The sequence below is a fragment of the Limulus polyphemus genome, unplaced genomic scaffold (genome assembly GCF_000517525.1).
Source record: "Limulus polyphemus unplaced genomic scaffold, Limulus_polyphemus-2.1.2 Scaffold281, whole genome shotgun sequence".
Lineage (NCBI taxonomy): Eukaryota > Metazoa > Arthropoda > Merostomata > Xiphosura > Limulidae > Limulus > Limulus polyphemus.
The window spans coordinates 282,857-308,848 of NW_013665891.1; positions in this window are offsets into that span (position 1 = coordinate 282,857).

Here is a 25,992-nt window from a genome sequence, read left to right on the forward strand (position 1 = left end):
ATGGGGTTTATCTCAGAATTTTAATGTAAAATAACGAATTCAGTAAGTACAGTGTTTCAGCCCAGATATCTTACGTATACTAATGCACGAGGTAAATAAAAGTAGGGATCCAGACTGTTTATTTATAGTAATGGTTTAGAGTACGTACAACATATGGTTCCAGTATGTTTACTCTTTGTAATGAATGAGTTAAGTAAGATGTATGGATCTAGAATGTTCATGTTTAGTATGGATAAGGTAAGTGCAATGTAAGGGCCTAGAATGTTTACGCACTAATATATGAGATAAGTACAATGCCAGACTTTTTACGTATAGTAATGGATGAGATAAGTATAATGTAGAGACCCAGTCTGTTTACATATAGTAATGGATGAGGTAAGTATAGTGTAGATGTCCAGAAATTTTACGTATAGTAATGGAAAACATAAGTATAATGTAGGAATCCAGAAAGTTTTACATATACTAACGGATAAAGTAAGTATAATGTAGGGATACAGAATGTTTATTCTCTACATTATACTTACCTCATCCATTACTATACCCATGTCTGTTTACATATAGTAATGGATGAGGTAAGTATAGTGTAAATGTCCAGAAGTTTTACGTATAGTAATGGAAAACATAAGTATAATGTAGGGATCCAGAATGTTTACGTATAGTAATGGATGAGGTAAGTATAATGTAGAGACCCAGTCTGTTTACATATAGTAATGAATGAGGTAAGTATAGTGTAAATGTCCAGAAGTTTTACGTATAGTAATGGAAAACATAAGTATAATGTAGGGATCCAGAAAGTTTTTACATATACTAATGGATAAAGTAAGTATAATGTAGGGATACAGAATGTTTACGTATAGTAATTACTGGTTTATTGGCCCTTTATGTGTAGGGGTTTCCTTCTACCTCACGTTTAGTTTGTGAAATTCTCATTAATTCATTATTTCGAAATGTTTTGTGTAAAGGAGTGTGATTTTGAAAATGTATATTTTTTTATACTATTTTAGACCCTCGAAATTATTTGGTGCAAATTAATGGAATTCAGTGAATAATTCTTGAAAGGGCTAGAGTTGTGTCATTTATTAGCATATTTACTAAACAATGTCTACGTGTCATAAGAAACACATATATATTCTATTCCGTTTTTTAACACATATTAACTAATCAAAAATTCACAAGCAATCAACATTTCTAATGGTCACCTAAAATACATTTTACTAGCATTTACTTACTGCGAAGCTTTTGAGTTACAATATAGGTTAATTACTCTAAAATTACAGCTAAGTTAAATCTTGAAGCTAATTTGAATACATTTCATGATCATCTTCAATAATAAACGTTATGATCCATAATTATGTTGTTGTTTTTATTTCACTATATCCAAAACAGCATAAATATAAGTTGGAATTATAAGCAGTGAAATAGTGTGTATCGTTATGTTTTGGTATATAAAATAAAGAATCCTCAAAACAAGCCTCTCAAAACCATATAATTATTCCATGGATTTAATTTCCAAGTCATCATTTAATTTGCACTCCAAGGAGAATATATGATAGAGAAATAATTAAACTAATCAATCATATTTGTGCTAATTAAAGCATATTGAAGTGTTACTTGTTTGATCTACTTATTTAATAAGTTACTTGTACAAAACTCACACAAACTTTAATATTATTATTCATTGATCTCTATTGGTTATGCAGGAAAAAACTGTCTAAATGTTTCAGAAATACATTAAGTTAATGACTAAATAGAGGTTTTGTTTCGGTTTTTATGGAGCTGGATGTCTATAAGATTTCCCGATCCGCACGTTTCTTTGGAACCGTGTAATCTGCCTCGGTTCACGTGCCCTGCATTTGATGCTTCATTAGATCAGCAATGCAGTCTTCAAGTATGGCTATCCAACCAGAACGGCCTATGGGAAACCAGGAATGACCCCAGAATTACACCTTTACTGGACCTAGGTTTTAGCCTGTGGGTTTGTAGAAAACTTTTAATAGTCAGCACGTTGGAGTCTATTCTAAATCAATAGGGATTTTTTTCTTCTTTTGAAATAAATACGTTCAAAAAATCGATTGGATGGAAATAAAGTGCCCCTGGTTGACTTTGATGCCTGCACTAAAAAGAAGTAGACGGTCAGCAGTTCTACCCGCTATATCGGGCCGGTCGATTTAATCAATTCTTCAATGAAACATTTCTTTTCGGAGTTTATTGCTAAAGAGATTTACAAGAAAACGTAAAGTGCATTTTCAGCAGATACGAAAGAATATACCTTATTGTATGTTGACTCATTAAAATTCGTAAGAAATCCCATAAAAATACCTTCCAAATGCACTAAATCGCCAGAAAGTGTTCTCGAGTGTCAAATGTTTACTCGTTAAAATAGGAAAAAAAACTTGATTCTAGTGCGCTTACATAGTCTATACACTTATAAAATGGTGTCAATGGTTTTTACAGTAAAACAACCATCAAAATGGCTTTGTTAAGAAAGTCTTGGTTTAACGTACTTCCAGAAGACATTTACTACCATAATCATGGCCTGCAGCTAGTGTTTAAGACGCTATAGGGTTTAATATGATTGAAATATCGTGACATTCATGCTAGTATTATACTCTACTCTAAATGACGATAATACATTTTCCAATTTTAGAGTGCGTTTTCATTTTAAGCATCAGTATTATTGCCAGTAGTCTTGGTTCAACATTAACATTACCTGTAAATATAGAGGTGTAAATTTATTCCATTAAATACGTAAGAAAAGAAAAATATGTAGCAAAAGTATATTTATAGCATTAATAGTCCTCCGATGGCTGAATGGTAACCTTGAAGGCTGGAAACATTAGAATTTCAGGAACAATCCACACAACGATCAAAATGCAGTTAGTTCATTGTGCAGCTTTCTGTTCAAAGAAAGTATATGTATCAGCACTCCATACCCATAACTACCAACTCTCCATACCCTTAAGTATAAGCACTTCATACCCATAACTACCAGCTCTCCCTACCTTTAAATATCAGCACTCCATACACATAAATATCAGCACTCCATACCCATAAATACTAGCTCTCCCTACCCTTAAATACAAGCACTCCATACCCATAAACACTAGCTTTCCATACCTTTAAATATCAGCACTCCATACACATAAATACCAGCTTTCCATACTTTTAAATATCAGCACTCCATACCTTTAAATATCAGCACTCCTTACCGATAAAGGTATGATATCACATTTTCTTCTTAGCGTTTTAACCACGTTTTAAACAGTTTTAAATAAAACTAAGGATATTATTGATAACAACCAATAGTTAATGTGCAAATACTATTTTCAAATTTCTCGCAAAGGTATTAGATTTTTATGTAACAGTTCATTTTAAAAACCAAAACATAGTAGTAAAAGTATGAAATAAAACAATGTTTAAACTTAATTGGCTCTATACGTAAAATTGTAATATAAGATAACAGTTTTCTTTCCTAGACTTGTGTTCTTTTTAATCTTCTTATATAATCTTAAAAACTCAAAAATTTTAAAAAACAACGATTATTTTATACACAATTCTATAAAAATGAGATTGTTTCCAGTCTCCAAATCACTAACATAATAACTTACTGTACAGAAAAAAAATGGTAAAAAAACCCGATGAAACTGGAAAATAATCTCTTACACTCATCCACAGGAGGTGAGGTAGTGGTAACAAATGCAAAAACGACCATAAAAACCGCAAAACGCAAAATGCATAACTGAAAAATTGCATGTACCACAACATGGACCTAATTAACCTCCACACCAATTTCGGTGAAGATCTATTTACACCCTGTGAAGCAGTTGCATGTACATACAACAGACAGTACTATTATATTTATATAGATAAGATAAAACATGACTGTGTATAATATGAAAAAAAAACAGGCAATATGTACAAGCATAAATGCTTTAGAAATATTTTAACCGGTTGTATTTCATTTTAGATTCAATATCTGAACAACGATATTCAATTTATTTCGTCATTAGTGAATTTAATATACACTGCTACAATATCATATATTAGGCATATCATTTATGCTGTTGAGAAAAGGCGAAATTTGAAGAGTATTCAGATCATTAAAAGTACTTTGTATAGTGTGAACTTCAAAAGATCTCAACTTTGTACTTATCGTTATGCATATTTTAAAACAATAGAACACTGTTCTTCCATTACAATTTTATAAAAACTCATCTTGTGTAAATATAGAAAAATAGTTTCAGAGTGAAGACCGCCATAATTTTGAGATTTTTCTTTTATCTAAAAAAAAATAATTTTTACTTCCTTACGTAGGTTTAAGAAAGCTGGTTAAATTGTACATATAATTTCACATAGTTATTAATAGACGACACTTCAAAACTATACTTAATAGATTCCAGAGAGTTATTATTCATCTATAATAAAAAAGATATGTTGTCTACTTTTCAAAATCCCGCTTACAATATTGCAAATCATGTATTAAAACCGAATACTATAAGTATAGTTTGAAATACTTATCCCTAGATGTGCACATGGTATTTTAGTACTATTTTGATAACCCATGTATACTGCCTAATTTCATTTATTGTAAATGATGTGCATACAAAAGTCGGGTTTGAAATCAGAATACTGGTATGCTTTACATTAAGAAAGTGGCTTTAAGTAATGAACAATTTTAACCATTTTTGTTAAAATGAGAGGAAAGCTATCTTTAAATAGTCAAGGCAATGAAAGAAAACGTTTTTGTTTTGTCTATTTCACTAATCGGTGTTCTGCAGCTCATTTAAGTAGCTAATACAACCAATAACAGCAACACCTATTAATAGAAAATGATTTTTAGACTAACATATAATATATTAATAGCTACAGATTCACTGAATAATATACAAAACATATTAATAGCTACAGACTTACTGAACGATATACAAAACATATTAATAGCTACAGACTCACTGAATGATATACAAAACATATTAATAGCTACAGACTCACTGAATGATATACAAAACATATTAATAGCTACAGACTCACTGAATGATATATAAAACATATTAACAGCTACAGACTTACTGAATGATATACAAAACATATTAATAGCTACAGACACACTGAATGATATACAAAACATATTAATAGCTACAGACTCACTGAATGATATACAAAACATATTAACAGCTACAGACTTTATGTTTTGTATATCATTCAGTGAGTCTGTAGCTATTAATATGTTTTGTATATCATTCAGTTTAATAGCTACAGACTCACTGAATGATATACAAAACATATTAATAGCTACAGACTCACTGAATGATATACAAAACATATTAATAGCTACAGACTCACTGAGAAGTCTATAGCTGTTAATATGTTTGCATGTAAGTCACGAAGTCTCTAGCTGTCAAAAATGTTGCATGTCAAGCAGGAAGTCTCTGGCTGTTGAAATGTTTTGTATGTCAATCGAGAAGTTTCTAACTGTTAATATGTTTTGTATGTCGATCGGGAAGACTCTAGCTGTTAATGGTTTGTAGATAATTCAGTAAGTCTGTAGCTGTTAATATGTTTTATATATCATTCAATGAGTCTGTAGCTATTAATATGTTTTATATATCATTCAGTGAGTTTGTAGCTATTAATATGTTTTATATATCATTCAGTGAGTCTGTAGCTATTAATACGTTTTGTATATCATTCGTTAATATGTTTTGTAGGTTAATTGAGAAGTCTATAGCTGTTAAAATGTTTTGTACGTTAATTGAGAAGTCTATAGCTGTTAATATGTTTTGTAGGTTAATTGAGAAGTCTATAGCTGTTAAAATGTTTTGTACGTTAATTAGCTATAGACTTCTCAATTAACGTACAAAACATTTTAACAGCTAGAGTCTTCTTCACTGATGTGCATAGACATTTGATTCCATTGCATCAGTAGAAAGTATAACTGTTTCAAAGTGATCTGGATACTAGGAGTAGAAACACAAGCTATATTTACCGTCGTAATCCGTATTCTAAGGTGAGAAACAAATAATGGAAACAAACAAACAAATAAGTTAAATAATAATATTCAAGTTAAAGGTTAAAGGCCGAAAGCAGGCGAAATATTGAAATATCAATAAGCCTGAAAATAAAAACAGGTTTTTGTTTTCTTTCAAATTTCTCTTAATTCATCCATTGCGACTCTTGCCTTTCTTTGTCTTGTCAAACTGATGAGTTCTGGTATCGAACGAAAAGCATATTGGGCAGGGATTTGTAGGAGGCAATAGATAGATGTGAAATATTATCTATTACACCTGATTTTGAGCATCAATGAACAAATTAAGATAATTTATTTGTTCGTTGAATTTCTCGCAAAGCTACTCGATGGCTACCTGTGATAGCCAGCTCTAATTTAGAAGTGATAGATTAAAGAGAACGCAGCTAGTCAACACCATCTATTGCCAACCCTTGGGCCACTCTTAGCCAACGAATAGTGGGAGCGACCATCACATTTTAACGCTAAAGGCTAAGAGGAATAATATGTTCGATGGTGGAATTCTAACCCGCGAGTTGAGTCTAATTGCAAGTTGAGTACTCGAACCACCAGACCATGTAAGTTCAAATTAAGAGAAATATAAAAAAACACATCTGTGATTCATCTGTTTTTATTCCTAGGTTCAGTGGTTTTATAATAGACAAAGGTACACATAGGTAATGTACAGGGGAAACATATTTAAAATTTAAAACTACTATTAATAATTTTGCAATAATATGCATAAATAAAATATACTTATACTAATCTGTCAAACATACATTAGTGGTCAGAGAACAGATATCAAGTTATGCAACTTCGTTCTCTTTAACAACAATAAATCAAATCAAAACACATAGACGTATATTTCACTTTATTGTTATACTCTCTATAACCTTAATTATTACGATCCATTGATTTTAAATGTATTAAATGAAGATCAAAGAGGAAATATATAGCATTCAGTCTTTTTATCCTGTAAAATAAACTCGCCTTATGTCTTGCATAATTAAACTTTTCTCTGTTTAATAAAAGACATTTCAAGTTATAAAATATGCTTGAATGATCGAGTTTCGTCTCGGATTTTGAAACACGAAATATGTGTAAAATACCAATACTACTGAAGTAGAATTTTCCGTACTTTAATGTATTAAGAACCAAATGTATAATTTCATTCAAACGTTTCACAAATTTAAAAATCAGTTAAAACAACACTATCAATGCTTTTTGAAGTTAAGCACAAAGCTACACAATGGGCTAATCGTGCTCTGTCCACCACGAATATCGAAACCCGGTTTCTAGCGTTGTAAGTCCACAAACATACTGCTATGCCACTGTGGGAGACTGATTGATATAAATAAAAGTTCAGCCACAAAATTTTAGAAAATGCTTGTTGAAGCTCTGAACTAATTTAAGAACCAAAGAGATTTTGAATTTAAAATGAATTGCTTGTCATACTTACATCTTTAATTGTGTAATTCCTTTAACCCAATGACGATTATATTCAGCATAGCTGTAGAATATATTTTAATTATGGCAGAAATTAATTCGTTATCAGTAATGTCAATGCACCTCTTATTATTTCATAAAAATAACATATTTTTTGCAAAAAAATAAATTCTAAACACCGTTTCCTTTATTATTATTAATACGAAATTATTGGGTTTATGGCCGAAAATATTGTTAACCGCGAAGGAACTCAACTGATGAAACAATGAATTCTAATCTTTATTAGAAAAACCGGTATATCTAATTAGCTACAATTATTACCGGGTCGATTTGTATTTTTTATTGTTGATCGAAATAGCTTTTTTTCAACCGGGTATTAATACTAATTAATAACATCAACTGTTTATAAAGTTATAAAACCTCATATATTAAAATCGACGATTTTCAACTCGAATTCAAATTAGGTGAAAAAAAAATTAAATAAAGAAAAGTAAAACGAATGTTGTGAAAAAAACTTTAAAAGTTTAATCTATAAAATAACTTTTTCATAAAGAAATACTTTTCACGGAGTTCTGTGCACATGAGAAATGGCAATACTTTATATCTGAAGGCCACTTAAAGAACCTATTCTATTTTATGATTTCTTTCTTATAAGTGTATATAATAGATTTTCAAAGCTCTGAACTTCATCAACACTTAGAGCTTTCACTTCAACGGCTTTAAATGCTCTTATAGAACACAAATTCGGCAATTTTTCCATTATCTTTACTTTATAAAATGGTAGCCCGGTTGACATGCCCACTCTAGAAAGTAATATATTTTAAACTTATCTTTCCAGATTTATAAAAATACACAAGCAGCCAAATTTAGAATAATGTTTTGTCTCTCTTTAGAAGTTTTTATCTGAAAAATAGCAGTAATTCTAAATTTTCATTATCACTTAACAACTATATTAACTTTAAAAGTAATAATAAAATTCCGCAAAGATAAACTAACGCAAATTTCCTCCTGCCATTTTCTTTTTTCAACTAAGATAGATGGTTAGCTGCTTAAACTACTTTCAAGCTCTAAATGGATGACTCGGTGTCAATGCAGTATTTATTTTTGACACGCCAATGAGTAGATATAGAATAATCTAATTAGACAAAGTAACAGCAAACTAAATATTTTTTTATCGATAAGTTAGACACTACATACACTTGAGGATAAAGCGACACTTGAGGATAATGTCTTGGAGGACTAACCTAGAAAAGTAGCTCAGTGTAAAATATAATTTTTTGATGTTTCGAGGTCTGAAAGACAGTCAGGTGCGGTCAGAAACTTTTGTTTATTTATTCATTAAGTGAATGATAATAAATTTTGACCTAACGACTGAGTAGTTAAATTAAACTCTACTAGCAAGGTGAGAAGGTTGTTAACACGTGACTAACTTGGCTTGATTGTGTATTAAGTGTGACTAATGAAGTGAAAGCTTCAAGAGTATGGGAAAGCTGTGAGTCTCGAGCTGAAATCAGGAATTCGCTGTAAGGTAGAAGAAGGCTCGAAGTGTTGGTAAAAGAAACGTGACTTAGACGAGGATGTAGAGTAAGGCTATGACGGGAGCATCAAGTTTCGATGTTAATCTTATTCTTATTGGTTTTTCTAAGAGTCTGACACTAATTTTTAATTCTGGTTCTTTTCCTGGTTCATATTACGTTCGCGGAACGGTGCCTGGCATTTTGCAGGAGTTTGTACCTGGGAATAAGACGAGACGTGATTGGCTGGTGGCTCTTGTAAGGTTATTGGTGTAACAAGTGATTACTTGATCAATGATAGCCACAAACAGCTGATTTCCAGGCATGATTATCTGTTTAATGATGGCTTCATTATGTTGATGTAGAAAGATACTTTGATTTTTCTTGTTTTCCAGAATTTACCTGAGTCGATGTGTCTGTATTTGTATAAGTCTATTTTATGGCCAATCAACATAATATGTTATACCATTGTTTTCATCAATCTTGTGAAGTCTTTATGTTCTTTTATTCTTGCCCTAAACTGTTTTCCAGTTTCTCCGTTGGGTTTGTTTAGAGATGCAAGGTATTTCATAAATGTCGTTTTTGTGTTTCTCGTCAGGATCCTTTGTTTAGTTTTGATAAAGACAGACCTGAGTGTTCATAAGATTTCCAACTGACACTAATGTTGAACTTTTTAGTCACATGTTGGATCTTTTTACTTGGGGTTTTCACATACGGGAAGTAAACAATGGTGGTATTTGAATGTTCTTCGAGCTATTGATAATGAAACTAGGATGGTGCCCTCACTGTTTAAAACACTGTATGGTGTGTCAAAAGTAGGTTTTAAGAGTTTTCGTCGCAGGTGTTTTGTGCTCTGTTGTTCAAGCACTTAAAATACAAAGATTCACAGAAGGTGAATTGTAACACTGAAAATGTGAATATGTATTAGTATAAGTTGTTTTTCCCCTATTTGACTGTAGTGAGTTTGTCATTCTGTCTGTTGATGTCAGTTTTAAGGAAAACAGGCTGTTGTTGTTTTATATTTTCACAGTGAAGTGGATTCTCTTGTCTATGGAGTTAAAGCGTTGTAAGAAAACTAGTATGTTTTCATGATTATGGAACCAGATAACAAATGTATCGTCAACGTAGTGTTTGTATAAGCTGGATTTCAGTTCAGTAGAAGAGAAGACTCCTTGTTCAAAAATGTCCATGGAAATATCTGCTAAACTTGGAGAGAATGGTGGTACCATGGCAACGCTGTTGTTTATTCAAACAAGTCATTTTCGTATTGACAGTATGTAGTTAGTTCCATAATAGCTTTTATCTTCATGAAAATTCTGTATGTAACAGAATTATCATTTAACTACCATTGTTTGGTGATGTAGAGAGATTCTGTCACTTTGAACGGGGCAGTTGTTGCCGCAATCTGCGGGTCGCGGGTTCGCATCCACATCTCACCAAACATGCTCGCCCTTTCAGCCGTGTGGGCGTTATAATTACTCTTTTACCAACGAATAGTGGGATTGACCGTCACTGTAAGACTAGAGGGAAGCAGCTAGTCATCACCACCCACCGCCAACTCTTGGGCCTGCTAAATTAGGGACGGCTAGCGCAGATAGCCCTCGTGTAGCTTTGCGCGAAATTCAAAACAAACAAACATATATTAATTTTAAAGTATTCATATTATCACAGTTTTATTATTCAAATAATACTTAGAATTTAAGAAGAAGAAAAAAGAAAAATTTTGAAATAAAAACAAAAATTAAAAGCAGACATAGCAACTAAATTACACTTTAAAGAAAATCTGTTATTGTCAGATGAGCAGGTTATTAAATTAGATTATAATCATTTGGATAAATACATATATAGTAATAACATTTTGGTAAAATATAAAAATAATAATTTAGAAAAGATATATACGTTCAGAAAACATAACAAAGAGATACTTATAGATCATCCAGATAAAGTTGTATTTAACTCCTTTAATTATAATTTAAGTGATATAGAAAAACAGGTCGTGGCCCCGAGGCTTAAAATTTAATATTCTACCAAAATGTCTTAAATTTCATGATTATCATTTGAATTTTAAGCAGGTGCTGCAGCAGTTGTCTAAACAAACAATACGGTGTGAAAATAATGAATTGTTTAGCAACACAAGAACTCAAGTAAGCATTACTTTAACATCATTTAATGAATACAACTCATAAAGAAAACTTTATATAAGAATATAAGCAAGGGAGAAGCTTTTGGCCATCAAAAAGTTAATCTATATAGTTATTATAAAACCAGATAAAGGAAATAGTGTAGTTATTTGAAATAAATTTGATTATGTTAATAAAGATAGAGAAATCTTAAATGATAGTATGTGTGTGTACCTTTTGTTATATGCTGTATCTACAGAGGAGAATCGAACCCGTGATCTTGACATTGTAAGTCCGAAGACTTACCACTGTCCCACCGGGGACTTAAATGAGAGTACTAAGTTTGTGTAACTAAGATACGAAAATGTTTATTAATGTTGTTATTGTTGTTTGTTATTAAGCACAAAGCTACACAGAGGGCTATCTGTGCTCTGCCCACCACGGGTATCGAAACCCGGTTTCTAATAGTATAAGTCCGCAGACATACCACTGTGCCACTGGGGGGGCAAAGTTTTAAAAATATCATCTATTGACAGACAATGCAATGATATTATAAAGTAAAGCCAATTGGTTCTCCTTCAGTAGACAAAACCTTGTCGAAACGTTGTATATTTGCTGTTATATTAAAGTTTTCCTTCATTACCCATTCAAGCCGTCTCCAGCCATTATTAGTCTCAAAGTGGGTTCCTCGTCATCGAATCATTTATGGATATTTTTTAAATCCATAAAGATTGTTGTACTGTTAAAGCAACAGGTCTGGTATAGAACATACGATCAAGAAATAGTTCTGTTTCTGGTTAAATTGCTAGAGTCTTTAATTAGAAATGAATACACTATAAAAAAACAGCTTGGAGTTTCTTCAATGAATAAAAATTTGAATATTAAAAATGAAGTTTTTTGTGCTAGCTTTGATATAGAGTCTCTTTATACAGTCTTGGCCAAGATGTTTGTATATTTTTCTATATTGATGTTATTGTCTACATGCAGGGAGTAGTTATCGAGTAAATGCCCGAGTAGTAACAGAAAAGGTAGCGTATGATCGGACAAACATGTATGAGCTGTTATTTTTGTCTATATAAGTTGTTTTGAGCATTTGATCGTCAAAACATACATACATACACATCTGTTTTGTATAAATAGATGTGGTTTTGGTATAATCTTTTACCAAACAGATCAACGCTTTGTTCAGACAGTTTCTCTGTACTCGGTGTAGAGTCATGCCTCCTCACGTGCAATAAATTATAGGGCGTCAAATTGTTCGAATGTCCAGAAATGTCATGAAGCAAACGGACATTGGCAGAACAGTAGGGTACTCCCAGGTAACTATATCCAGTATCCTGAAACGTCATTGGACTACAGGAAACGTTGTTCCAGGAAAGTCTACTGGTGGACAACGAAAAACTACTGCCCGATATTATCGTGTTTTAATCAGGTTAACGCGTTAAGGTCGAAGAAATCCTGCAACGCCTTACGACAGGAATGGCATGAACACTTTTATTCCAGGGTATCCAGAAGAACAGAGAATAGGTGCCTGAATAAACAAGTAATACGATGAAAGGAGGTACTCTGTCGTAACTAAAAGGAACGTTGATAAATCGGATTAACAGAGTAAAATTTAATAAAAGTACAACGTCTCACCAGGTTAACCTGGAATCATCAGGTACGTCAATTACAATGAATTATGCCAGGTTAACCTGGTGAAACGTTGTACTTTCATTACACTTTACTCTGTTAATCCGATTTATCAAGCCTCCTTTTGACTAAACAAACCGATATTAACCAGAATTTACCGTTGTCACCATGTTAATTTGACAAGACAGCATACCAACTTACAGTTAAGACACTGGCGACATGTCATCTGTTCAGATGAGTCCCATTTCTCGCTTGCTAAAGCTGAAGGTCGGATTCGTATTCGTCGTTTGCTTGAAGAACAGAAGAGGGAAGACTGTCTTTCCCACAGGGAAAACACAATAGGTGGCGCAGTACATGTTTGTGTAGCTATTCATCCTGGTGGAAAAGCTGCTCTTCATATCCTCCAGGGAAATGTCAATGATTCCTCCTACAGGCATCACACGGAGAACATATTTCTGCCATATGCTAGGGAAAGGTTTTGCAATAATTTTATTTTACAAGAAGTTAATGTTACTCTGCGCATAGTGTACGGGATTATTTCGACCAAGAGGAGTTTACAAGATTGCCATGGCAACCAAAGTTTCCAGATTGTATTCCCATTGATAACTATTGGACAAGAAAATTGGTAACCACGACCCTAAACCAGCTACTGTAGCTGATTTGCAGCGCCTTCTAGTGACAAGCAGGGATGAAATCACGATGGATTACATCAATAACCTCATCTACAGCATGCCACGTCGCCTTGCAGAGGTTATTAGAGTACAAGGAGGACCAACGAAGGACTGAGTATTTGATATAAGGTTGCAGACGCTACTTATAATAATTTGATGTCATATTTTGTCATTATATATGCTTTGGTAAGATTTTGTTGTGATAGGTGAAATGTTGAATTACATATCTTTCTACAGGTGTTTGATAAAAATTTTTACTGTTCTAATTAATCGTTCATGATGTCCATAGAACTTGTCTCATTATACAAATTACATATGTAAATGTTTAATATAACATGCATTTCTTAGTTTTATAGCGTTAAGTGTACTTGTATTCCATTTTAATAATAAGGATCGTACTTGTTACAAAATATGCAAACATTCTGGCCAAGACTGCATCAAAATACCGTAAAAACAAACCATAAATTTATGCACTAAAATTTTGTATCGAAATGAATATAATGAACTAAGATTTCCTAAACAAGTATTTGAGAAACTAATAAGGTTTGCGACTACAGAATCCCATTTCGTTTTCATTAACGATATTTATTATCAATTTATTGATATTGATATTGGCTCTCGATTAGCTCAATCACTCGCTAATTTGTTCTCACGTCACCATGAAAAATTTTAACTAGATAAATTTCCTTCACAATTTAAGCCATTATTCTATAGAAGCTATGTATATGATACTTTTATCGTCAATAGAAAAGTTGACCACGTTGAGAGATTTTTAAACTATCTATTATTAAGTTATTAAGTTCACTGTTGAACAACAACATAACCAACTTCCGTTCTTAGACCTCTTTATTAATGGCAAATAATGTAAACTTGAATGAGAAATTTTACATAAAAAGAATTCACAGGTTTATATTTTAATATTGGTAGTTACATATGATCATTTTTTAATGAAAAACCTGTTGAAAACATTAATTTATCGAGCATGCGAATTAACCAGAAAATATAATTTTTTTTTTCATAAAGAGATAGAAAATGGTAAGGAAATCCAACTGAAAAATGCCTTTCCTATAGGCATTATAAGTCAAGTAATTCAAAACTAAACCTAACTGGAACATTGCGAAACAACAAACAAATTGCCCGTTTCTTTCCAAACACTGGAAAACAGGCTATTCTGATTAGAAGTCAGTTACTAAGTTAGTTCATCGAGTAAAATCGAAACGTGTTTTTAAAGCCTTTAATCAGATTATAGCATTTTGCCAGGTATAAGTATCGCAGATCTATCTTCAAAACATCCGATCTGGTGTATGGATATAAATGTCCTAAATATTTTTAGGTTATATTCGCTCCACCACTAGACGACTAACAGTTCACATACCTCGGATCTACGTCTTTCTCAAGTATTAATACACATGCACGGAATTAATGTAATAAACCTTCAAATAGAGAACCGTTTAAAATCCGTATTTAGGCCAATAATTGAACGAACAAAACTGTGGTTTCATTATTGTTGAACTTGTGAGTGTTAGCGATGTAGTGACGTATTGTCAACGTAAAATAACATATACGAATTTTTACTACCTGTATATTGTACTGCCCACTGAAGCGTATTTTCTAAGGTTTCTTTATGCCTATTACTCATGACTAATTTTACGTTATACTGCACGTTAAAGCCAAAGACGAGCTTTCTACCCTACGTAATATGACTTTATTTCGAATATATAAGAAAAGCATTTTTATACATAAATACTGTTTTAAACTATTCATTGTTTTGGCTTGTCCTTTCATTTTTTAAGCCACAATATATATAGCAGTGACTTCGATAGATGTCGCTTTTCCAATGCTTCAACGAACACCCGACATGGTTTAATCGAGGAAGGAAAAGGCGGTAAACGTAAAAAAGTGTCACTCCATCTGAAACAAAACTAATGTTGTCAAAGAGTAGTTTTGTTACGGTACAAGGCATTCAAATTATAATAACAATGTCACGGGATAGTTTTTTTTTAATTTCTATTTGTTTTTTTAATATGATTTTTTGAAAAGGTTATTTTCACATCCCTTGGGGTTAAATATAAATGTTGTCCTTCTTATAGATATGCTTTTTCGAAAACGTATGTTAACAACTACATAGAAATAGTTTGTACTAGAAATTATGAGAATTTATGTATCTTTAACATGTATAAACCAATACCCAATGAACAATATTCAACATATTTAATTTATATACGAGACTGGCAATGAATACATATTCAGAAAAACAATTACCAAAAAATTAACGAAGTTCGAACCTTAAAAAAAAAAATTGTGAAAGGCAGTCACGAATTTTGGAAATAAAATATCGTGTGATAAAATTAATCTTTCAAAACATTCGTGTACATTAGTCATAAATTAAAACATTACAATAATTAAATTATACTACTTTATCAGAGTTCTTTCTTTCCTAATAACTGTAAACATAGATTTTCGTCAGTACCTTTCTTAATAACTGTGAACATAGCTTTTCGTCGGTTCCTTTCTTAATAACTGTGAACATAGCTTTTCGTTAGTACCTTTCTTAATAACTGTGAGCATAGCTTTTCGTCAGTACCTTTCCTAATAACTGTGAACATAACTTTTCGTCAGTACCTTTCCTAATAACTGTGAGCATAGCTTTTCGTCAGTACCTTTCCTAATAACTGTGAACGTAGCTTTAAACTCCTCAGTTCCTTTCTTAATAACTGTGAACATAGCCTTTACACTCGTCAGTACCTTTCCTAATAACTGTGAGCATGGCTTTTCGTCAGTACCTTTCTTAATAACTATGAACGTAGCTTTAAACTCCTCAGTACCTTTCCTAATAACTGTGAACATAGCCTTTACACTCGTCAGTACCTTACGTGTTTCGACCACCTAACTATAAATACTCGATTCTTATTATTTCAGAGGGGATATGTACAGGAAACGGAACAATAACTGGATATGTGTGTGTTTTTATTGAAACCCATGTGTTATTCAAGACAGTACGATGTTCACGTCTTTGTTTCGTTCAATATACTATGATGCCATTGGTTGTTTGTAATTAAGCACGAAGCTACACAATGGGATATATGTGCTCTGCCCACCACGGGTATAGAAATCCAGACTCTAGCGTTGTAAGTCCGCAGACATACCGCTGTGCCGCTGGGGGGGGGCATGATGTCATTGACTGTGTTCTTAATTAAGACAAAATAATGAAAGAGAACATTGTTCGTGTTTCACCCAAGGCAACATGATGATACAAATTATTCTTTTACTCAACATAGTATCATTATCTTGTGTGCTTTAATGCATAAATTCTAATGAAATATTTTTTTTTAACTTGAGATGGTAATACGACATACCAATGTTTTCCATTTTTAACTCTATAAAAATAATATGTATGTTGCATGAGACAGTGTGTTAATACTGAGTTTTAATCATAACAGCTTGATGACATTATCTATATCTTACTCAATTCTGTATAGCTTTATCATATGTGCACATGTAATTTTACTCCAGGCAATAGGCTAACATTATCCATGTTTGAATCAAAGCAATGTGCTAACATTATCTATGTTTTAATCAAGACGGTATGCAAACGTTATCCATGTTTTACTCATGACAATGTGCTAACATTAGCCATGTTTGAAACAAGACAGTATACTAATATTATCGATGTTTTAATCATGCTAACATTATCAAACTTTTAATCAAGCATGAGGCGCACGTATACCCGATTTGATTTTATTAATCATCAGGATCTCTATCAGCCTACCCTAGTATGACTATTACTTTCAGAAACGATATTTATTACCTCTTCCAAGGTCATAATATATATATATAAAATATATATAAGTTTCATAACTTCAGCTGGTTTATATGAAACTGAATGATCTGAGCTCTCAAGAGGGAAAGCATCATAAACATTTTCCATCTTAAGTTTTTTTTATACAAGGTAATTCTGTAAGATGGACAAGTTCATGGTTGTGGCCGTAGGGGAACTTTATTTAATCAAGCACTTAAACTACAAATGTAAACGAGTTAAAATAATATTCTCATCCAGATGAAATTTCTGTTGTTGTAGCTTCGAAAGTAATGTTATAAGATGGGGTTTTATTTTTGTATGTATTTTTCATGAAAACAAAACAAAAACCGTATTAACATCTTTATATGCAAACTGACAGAAAAAAAAGGGAATTTAGTTACATATTTAAGGGTTTTTCAGGAAGATAGAAGGAAAGACCCATCATCATGGGAAAATAACCATACGAAACAGTAGTTATTAATTTCATAAGAAACATCTTACTCAAAACGTAAAGGAAAGCTTCGTTTGTTATTGAAATATCCTGGTGAAATTATAAAACATATGACATAGACATATTTCTTTCTCATTGAGTTATATCAGGAGTTAATGAAATGTTCAGTCAATCCGCGCGTGTGCACAAATCTGACTTGTTAATGTTAAGTTAATATATAAACAGAAAAATTCTGATATCAGGAACAACAACAACGGATGAGTGTTTTAGAAACATGTAAACACTCATGTCGTGTAGCTCAAAAGGAACCATTAATTCACACTTTTAAACTGTTTCAGTTTAAGCTTAAGTTTTAAAGATAGAACACTAGAACGTATTCTTCCGAGGACGTTAATTAACGTCATCATATATATATATATATATATCGTTGTTAGCTCTTGCCATAATTTCAACTATGCAAAAAGTTAAAGTGTTTTTAAGAAATTTATCAAAAAACTATAATTTCTTATCTAGGTCTATAGCTGAATTTGTTATAATATCACTAAGTACTGTACACACGATGCGCAGAGTAAGCATATTAATTGTGTCTGGGTGTGAGATAATTGTTTTTTGTTTTGTTTTTTCTGGGAAGCCAGAAATACTGTCAAATAAAAACTGATGTGTCATCACTGACATATTGAGAGAGTGTATGATTGCAATTGAAATATCATTTAAGTTGTTAACAGTAAACTACATTTTTTTTAAACTTATATATTATCGGATACACAGAGTATAATATACATGGCTTGAAAATTTCACCAGATTAACCTGGCATCATCAGGTACAACAACTGCAATAAGTTTTAAGTTTTACATAATATGGTACTTCCTTTAAATATTTATTTAAATCTACACATTATTATTCCTGGTGCAACACGATTCTTGTTTCATTGTTTGTTGCCGCTGTTTGTTTTTCAAACGACCTGTTCATTTTTGTGAAGTGAAATCGAGTTGTTCGCCCACAACACCTAAATCGAGTTGTTCGCCCACAGCACCTAAAATTAATGAAAGTTATGACCTTTCCAAAAATCCTTAGATTTAGAAAACCCTGTCACTCGCTGCATCATCATGCTAATTCAACAAGAAAACGATTCTCAAACCGTCCCTGAGCCCATTTTGAACATATAATTAATGAAATTGTAATCTATATGTTTGTATTTATGGCAAAACCACTAAGCCTATCTACCGCTGCCCTAAGTTTGAACTGCTGACCAGTCAGCATCATCCTACCATCCATCATTTATGCTAATACACCCATAGCTTAAAGGGCTGAAAATATTTCGTGGTATAACACAGAATTGAACCCCAGTTCGACAGTTCTGAAATTCAGATCTTACCACAGGGCCAACTCGCGCAACCAGTTATGGGTTAGATGAATTAAGATATTGATATCATGTATACGTATAATCCTAATATGAATAATTTATTTGCAGAAGAAGCATGAGATGTTGCAGATCAGTTATCATAGTTACTTGAAAGTGTTGAAATAAGAAATATTTTGTTATTATGATTTTGTTTCCCTAATTTAGCAGGACTAGAGGGAAGGCAGCTAGTCATCACCACCAACCGCCAACTCTTGGGCTATTCTTTTACCAACGAATAGTGCGATTGACCGTCATGTTATAACGCCCCCAAAGCTGAAAGGGTCAGCATGTTTCAGTGCTATTCGACTTGGATAAAATGTTTATTTAAACTTAAAACACGTTCATCACATAAAGTTCGTTTGTAGGGATTATGATACTATCGGAAACTCAGTCGTGTTGGAATAGCCTACTTGTTAATTGTTATTGTAAAGCAGTATCCAAGCAACAAAGAAAGAATTTTGTATAAAGACGTTTCTTAAATTTGAAAGTGTATTATTATTTTTATAATTTTCGTATATCCATCAATGTTTTTCTTTATATAGTGACTTTGTTTATATAACTGAAATGTCCATTTTGAAGTTCACCTTTACATTAAAATTCTTATGTTCAGTTAACATGATAGTATTATAAAAATATTAAAATAACACTCCCCACGATAAAATATTTGAAGCATTAATAATTTGTTTTTCCATTTCGTTTTAGATGAAACCTATATTCCAAAAATACAAATTATAAAAGTAAAAAAAGTAATTACATATATTCACTGGAAACTATGTATTTTTAATATAGTTTTCCAAATAGTGTCTATTTTTGGTAGATACATTTGAAGGAAAAGGTGTTGAGCTCAATTCTTTAAGGGTTATTAACTTTAAAAAAAAAACGAAATCAAAATCAAATATCTATTTTCTATTCCCCTGCTGACACCTACCAAGTCTATTTTATTCTTTTTAATACCCGCCATTTTAATTAGAAAAGTTTATTGAGTATATCCTAGGTAAACAGTATATTTTTTTAGGAATTAATAGTAGAAGAAAACAAATCTATTGTGAATAGCCAGGCTTGTTTTCTTAGATAAAAGATTGTGTATTTTAGTACGTGTTTCTAGAGATTCTTTTCAAGACAGAGAGAGCTATCCCTTACTGTAAGACGTTTTGCGCTTTAATCTTGATGAACCACCTAACACCAGCCATTTATCATAGCCAGTGTTCAGTAAGAATGATGAACTTTCACCTAACGCCAATGAGACAAGTCTACTCCAAATATCCTCTCTGGAGTAATCCTTCTCTGTCCCGAGGACAAGCATCAGTCCTTTATTGACCGGGAAGAATACATAGCTGTACAGCTGTAGGATGGAGCACGACGAGTAAATAAAAAAGTATAGTTAAAACTTTATTTGTTAAAATCAACGTAAATAAGGTTATTCTTTAAATTAAACACCTGAAAACCTAATGACGTAAAAACCTTCTTATTTCAAGAAATACCTGACAAAGTAACGAAGCTAAAGGTTGGACTTAACATAGTTACGGGATAGAATTTAAAAAAATATAAGCTGGCTAACCAGGCAAGCCATATGCTTACAAATATCTTTATGCAACATCGAAGTGTTTAGTTTTCCGCTATAATACAGAATACATTTTAAATATTCTTTTCTTGCAGCGCAACATTTCAAACTTTCCTTTCACGTGCTATTGTCATAAACGAAGAATGTATATTTCTTGTAGTTATTATTCTCTCTTGCTTAGATATAACTAGTAAAGATATAACTAATGAATTTAATAAAACCTGAGGAATTTAATCTCTAGATTCCATAATATACATGCCCTCACTCGAATTATTTTGGAGATTTCGTAGTTGATATCAAAATGTATTAATTTTCAATTTATTTGAATAACGACCTCTTGGATTCAACTATTTCGATCCCTGGAATATAATCTATACAATAAATTGAAAACTGGTGCATTGAGCTAGAGATCATTATCATTTTTTGATGTCAGCGTTGTGCCATCTGCTTGGATGGTACGCATTTTGTATACATAAAATTAAAGAAAGCCATTCAGTCGACGAGTATTGAATTATCAGTGATAGACAACTGGCGCTAGAGGTGGTATAAAACTTGGGATAGTAATACGTTTTTTCTTGCACAGATTAGTAAAGGAATGTAAACATAAGATAAGACAATGAGAAGTAATTTTTATATAAGTTAGTACTTTCTGCACATCTTTAGGGTTATAAAAGTAACAAACACATAAATATAAATATCCATGTATATATGAGTGTATAATACAATGAGGGCATACCATGAAATTCACAGACATGCGCACACTAAGCAATTGCTAAAATGTATCTATTGCTGATCTTTTGGTTTACAGAATTTTCATTTGCTGATAAATGTGCAAGTGACATTTATTCATCTTCGTCTTAGTCAGAAGGGATTTTCTCTTCTTGGTTTCTGACAAAACAATGAAGATCATGTTAAACTAATGTGACGTTTCTGTGTTGCTAACTCTGGATCTAAAAGTCTTCCTTCAGGATCACTGTCTGTTGATCGATGCCCAGAAATGCTTGTTTTTGCCTAATATGATTCTTATTTTGTTTTTGAACGAAGTAGCAACATTATATTCGTACTCACCAATTAAACAAACAATTCTTGTGAATTATTTTTTTATGATAGTTATACCGAGCTTATGATTTCATCCGATTGCTTTACCCTTAAAAAATGAAAAAATAAAGAAATCCTTGCTGCTCAATAAACGTTGTAGTTTTTAGAAAACGTCAATACAAACGTGCGCTTTTGATATAAAAAAAGACAGAATTATAGCATGGCAACCAAATAAAACGAAAAAGATGCTACTCAAAGTTTTGATTTACTACATGTATAGAAAGAAAAGCATGTCAAATAAGAATTATGTTTCTAAACAGGAACTCGAGTTTTTGATTGGTTTTCCAATATTTTTTCACGTCCTTCTTGCTTCTAAATAGAAGCTCTCGCAATGTGCAATCAAAGCCCTTAAAACATTACGAAATGTGTCCTCAAGTCGCGAATGAGACTGGTTAGGGATATTTAATCTTTATTTGTTAAACTTTAATTTTTGTTTCCAAACAGATTGCAAATAAATGCATTTTTCACTTACGCTAGTTGTTCAAAATTTTGTGCAGAGAAATTTAATTTTAAATTACAATCTCTGCTTGGTGCGTCTGGATAGTACTTAACAAACTGTACCTTGTTCAATTTACTATTAATTTGTATTTTCATTTCGCTGAATAGAAGCGAAATTGCCGGTTATTTAATTTTCTTATTTTATGAAAAGCCGTGTTTATCTTACGCACATGTATCTTGCGTTTATATTTCGCACATGTAGCTTTTTTTTCACTTTAAAATAAATTAATATTTATTTAAAGAGTCAATTTAGAAAATAATGACTTAATTCTGACACAGTTTTTTTTTCTCTTTGCACTTGGGTATACGTATGTATATTAACGAAAGCAAATGTAACTTTTGTCTCGTTTTCGTGACAACCATAATATATCTTCATTATATAAAAGTGCAGAACTGATATAATACACTTTATCTCATTTGATCTATTGCTTTGACGCTAGATAAAGAAGTAAGTAGAATTTACCAATATCTGTGTAGCATGACCCAAAGAAATGACATTTAAGAAGATAGTATCAATTCCAGGAAAATTGGCTGTCACTTCGAACTTATACGGACTTGTATTTTACGGAAAATTTCACTTGACAGACCATGCTTTCGCTTTAGTTTCACAATGGAGGATAGAGTGAATTTCTGTGTTTCACTCGTGAACACTCAGAAGTTTGCATCGTCTGGGGTTGACATTCAATCACTCAAGTAAATTGAAATGATTTACCCTAGCAACGAAACGACGCTAACAACCGGCAACTGTGGAGGTATTTTTGTTTTTCTTTGCATTCGAAAGATAAATCAAAGGCCTACCTTGTACTATTTATTTTCTTATATATATAAGCAGGTTTTCGAAAAAATAAACTTCAGCTTCTAGGCAACACGTCGTCGCTGCTCAGAAAAAAAAAAACGTGTCTCTTCTTGTCACACCGTCTTTAGAAAATACGGTGTTTGTTGCTCAAATGTTCATGAACATTATAAGTATTGCAACTCTTTAAATAAATTAGTTTTGTTCATTAAAAACACGTAAAACTGCCTACTGGCATGCTGTTTTGTTCACTAGTTTTATAAACGATTATTGCTCAAATGAACAAAACAATTAGTTCTGAATTATTTCTAAGTATTCATACTACATGTACGAAAGTTATTCAGATAGCATAAGCAAAATGTAAATTACTTACATTTCATGTGGGAGTAAGAAAATAACTTTAACACACTCCTGTCAGCTCTACATTTTTCAATTTGGCCACTGACCCTTTGCCTTCTTGAAGGCGATGGATGACCTTGTTTTTACAATTACGATTGCTATACTTTAGGGAATGGTCTAATTCGTCTCGACGATCAATCAGTTACTCAACTAGTCTCGATCATTCTGTGTATCAGTCGGACAGGCATCACACTATTTGCTTGCTTGCCAAATCCATTAACTTTGCAAATACATGCCTTTACAAGAGTAAGTCTTTGTAACACCTAGAAAACTATTACCTATAGCCTAACAAATATTTATCTTTGGCAAACTATATGATAAGCTTCAAGTATAAAACGCAGTTTAAATAAGAGAGTCAACACAATCTTCTGAAAGTGGTGCAAGAACATATTTGTGTTTTGGACGTTCGGTGGCAAGCATAAGCTCACGTTATATGAAACATTTTCGATATCTACTGGTCAGTAAGCTGTGCATTTAAGGAAAGTAACTTAGGTGTATAAAAGCCACCAAGATGGTTTTAGGCTAAAATACGTTGTGAACAAACTTGATATTTGAGAAAAAAAGACTTATTGGTTTAGTTACCAAAACACTGGACATGTAATAAAATCAACTGGTTTTATGAAGTATATAGAGTTTAACATGTACACGAAAGTAACCAGTCTAAATAAGAGCATATAAAGTGAGTATTGATAGAAAAAATAACCCGGGTGTCCATTTCTGAGTTTGATGGCTATTTTAAAAAGGAATGTGAAGAATTGTAATAGTAAATGAAAAATAATTGACGCATACATGATAAGAATAAACAGCTTATCACAACAATTTCAAACCAAATTATCAAAGATCATATGTATGTCCTTTTCTGTATTGTCATCAAGATTTGGTTTTTGATGTAATTGATCACCGAAGGAATAGAATAGGTGTTTACAACTCTTGTTTTCTCGTAACTTGGTGAATGTAATATTGCACGATTTCTATTTGTAAGCCTGTCTCAGATTGGTATCAGAATTGGTTTCATTTATAATGCTATTTAATCTGAGTTATGGATCAACTAGTTGAAATATAAGAACATCGAGTTAAGTGCAGTTCGATATTTTATTCACAATGTCTTTAATTTAGTTCATAGTTGCACTTAGTTGGCAAACTCCATACTTATATATACGTTGTACAACATCACAATTAGAGTAATAATGATTTTAATCACATAATGTTTTATTAGCTTAAGACAATTTTCCGGTAAGAATATTATAATAACATTACAATTACATCATGTATTGTCCGCTGTCATGAGGTCTTTCCCTCAATAACACAGCTTATTACATTAGCTGGGTGAAATAGGAATAAAGTATCATTGAGCCCCTAGTGGCACAGCGGCATGTCTGCGGACTTACAACGCTAAAAACCGGGTTTCGATACCAGTGGTTGGCAGAGCACAGATAGCCCATTGTGTAGCTTTGTGCTTAACTTCAAACAAACAAATATTAATGGAAACGCCTTTTATATTACACGTTTTTAATGAGACAACAAGCTTTACAGTGTAGAACGTCGAAAGAGACATAAAATAGACAGAATGTACTTGAATGCTATTATATCATCTTCTTACTCCTTATTGTGCTGATACAGAGTAATTTAAATCATTATCGGTCCAATATTACTCGTATACTACTACTAAGTGTTACACACCGTCAGCTGTTCCATTCTAAACCTTAAAGTGAATATTTCCTTAAGTTATTTCCTTGTGTATAGTGGAATGTTATTATACAGTCTTCCTTTTGAAAACTCTTATTATGCTAGTAAGTAAAGTGATTTAAAATAATTATTGTGATTTAATATTACACACATATCATTACGACAAAATATCGTGCTCACCAGCTAATCTGTTACAAACCCTAATTTCCCTACATTGTTACAACGGACCAGTGAGGGGCCAAAAAAAAACTGATATGACCTCACAACACTATAACATCTGGTGTTGGAGTATTTCTGAATAGCTGTATTTTTATCTCTATGTTTCTAAGAAATCCTTTACTCTCTGAGTACAGTCTTTAAACCCAAACATTTGTGTTCAGCGTAACCTAGTACTTAATACTTTGAACTAGTAGTTGAAAGGTTGGAGGTTCGAGGCTTGCTTGTTGTGTTGTTGAACAGCACTTTCACCCAGTTATTTCAGTATACCCCGCTGCATAATGGGTAGCTGAAGGCTACCCTGACAAGAGTGAACGTGTCATTATTTATTTTTGTTTGTGCCACAGAAAACCAGAGCTAACACCAGCCTTGGATGCCTTTAGAAGGGGCGACAAGGATTATCTTCCTTAGTTTATTGTCTAATTCCACTGTTTTTCTTTTTATAACATAAATTATTTTAATACGAGTGAGGTATACTACTAAACTGACTCTGTTTCTCACTATTAAGAGATTACAATGATACACATCACCTATACCTAAGTTTAATTTCTCACCAAGGCCTCAGATCACATCGACACACACACCACATACACCTAAGTTCAATTTCTCACCAAGGCCTCAGATCTCAACGATACACACCACATACACCTAAGATCAATTTCTCACCAAGGCCTCAAATCACAACGATACACATCACATACA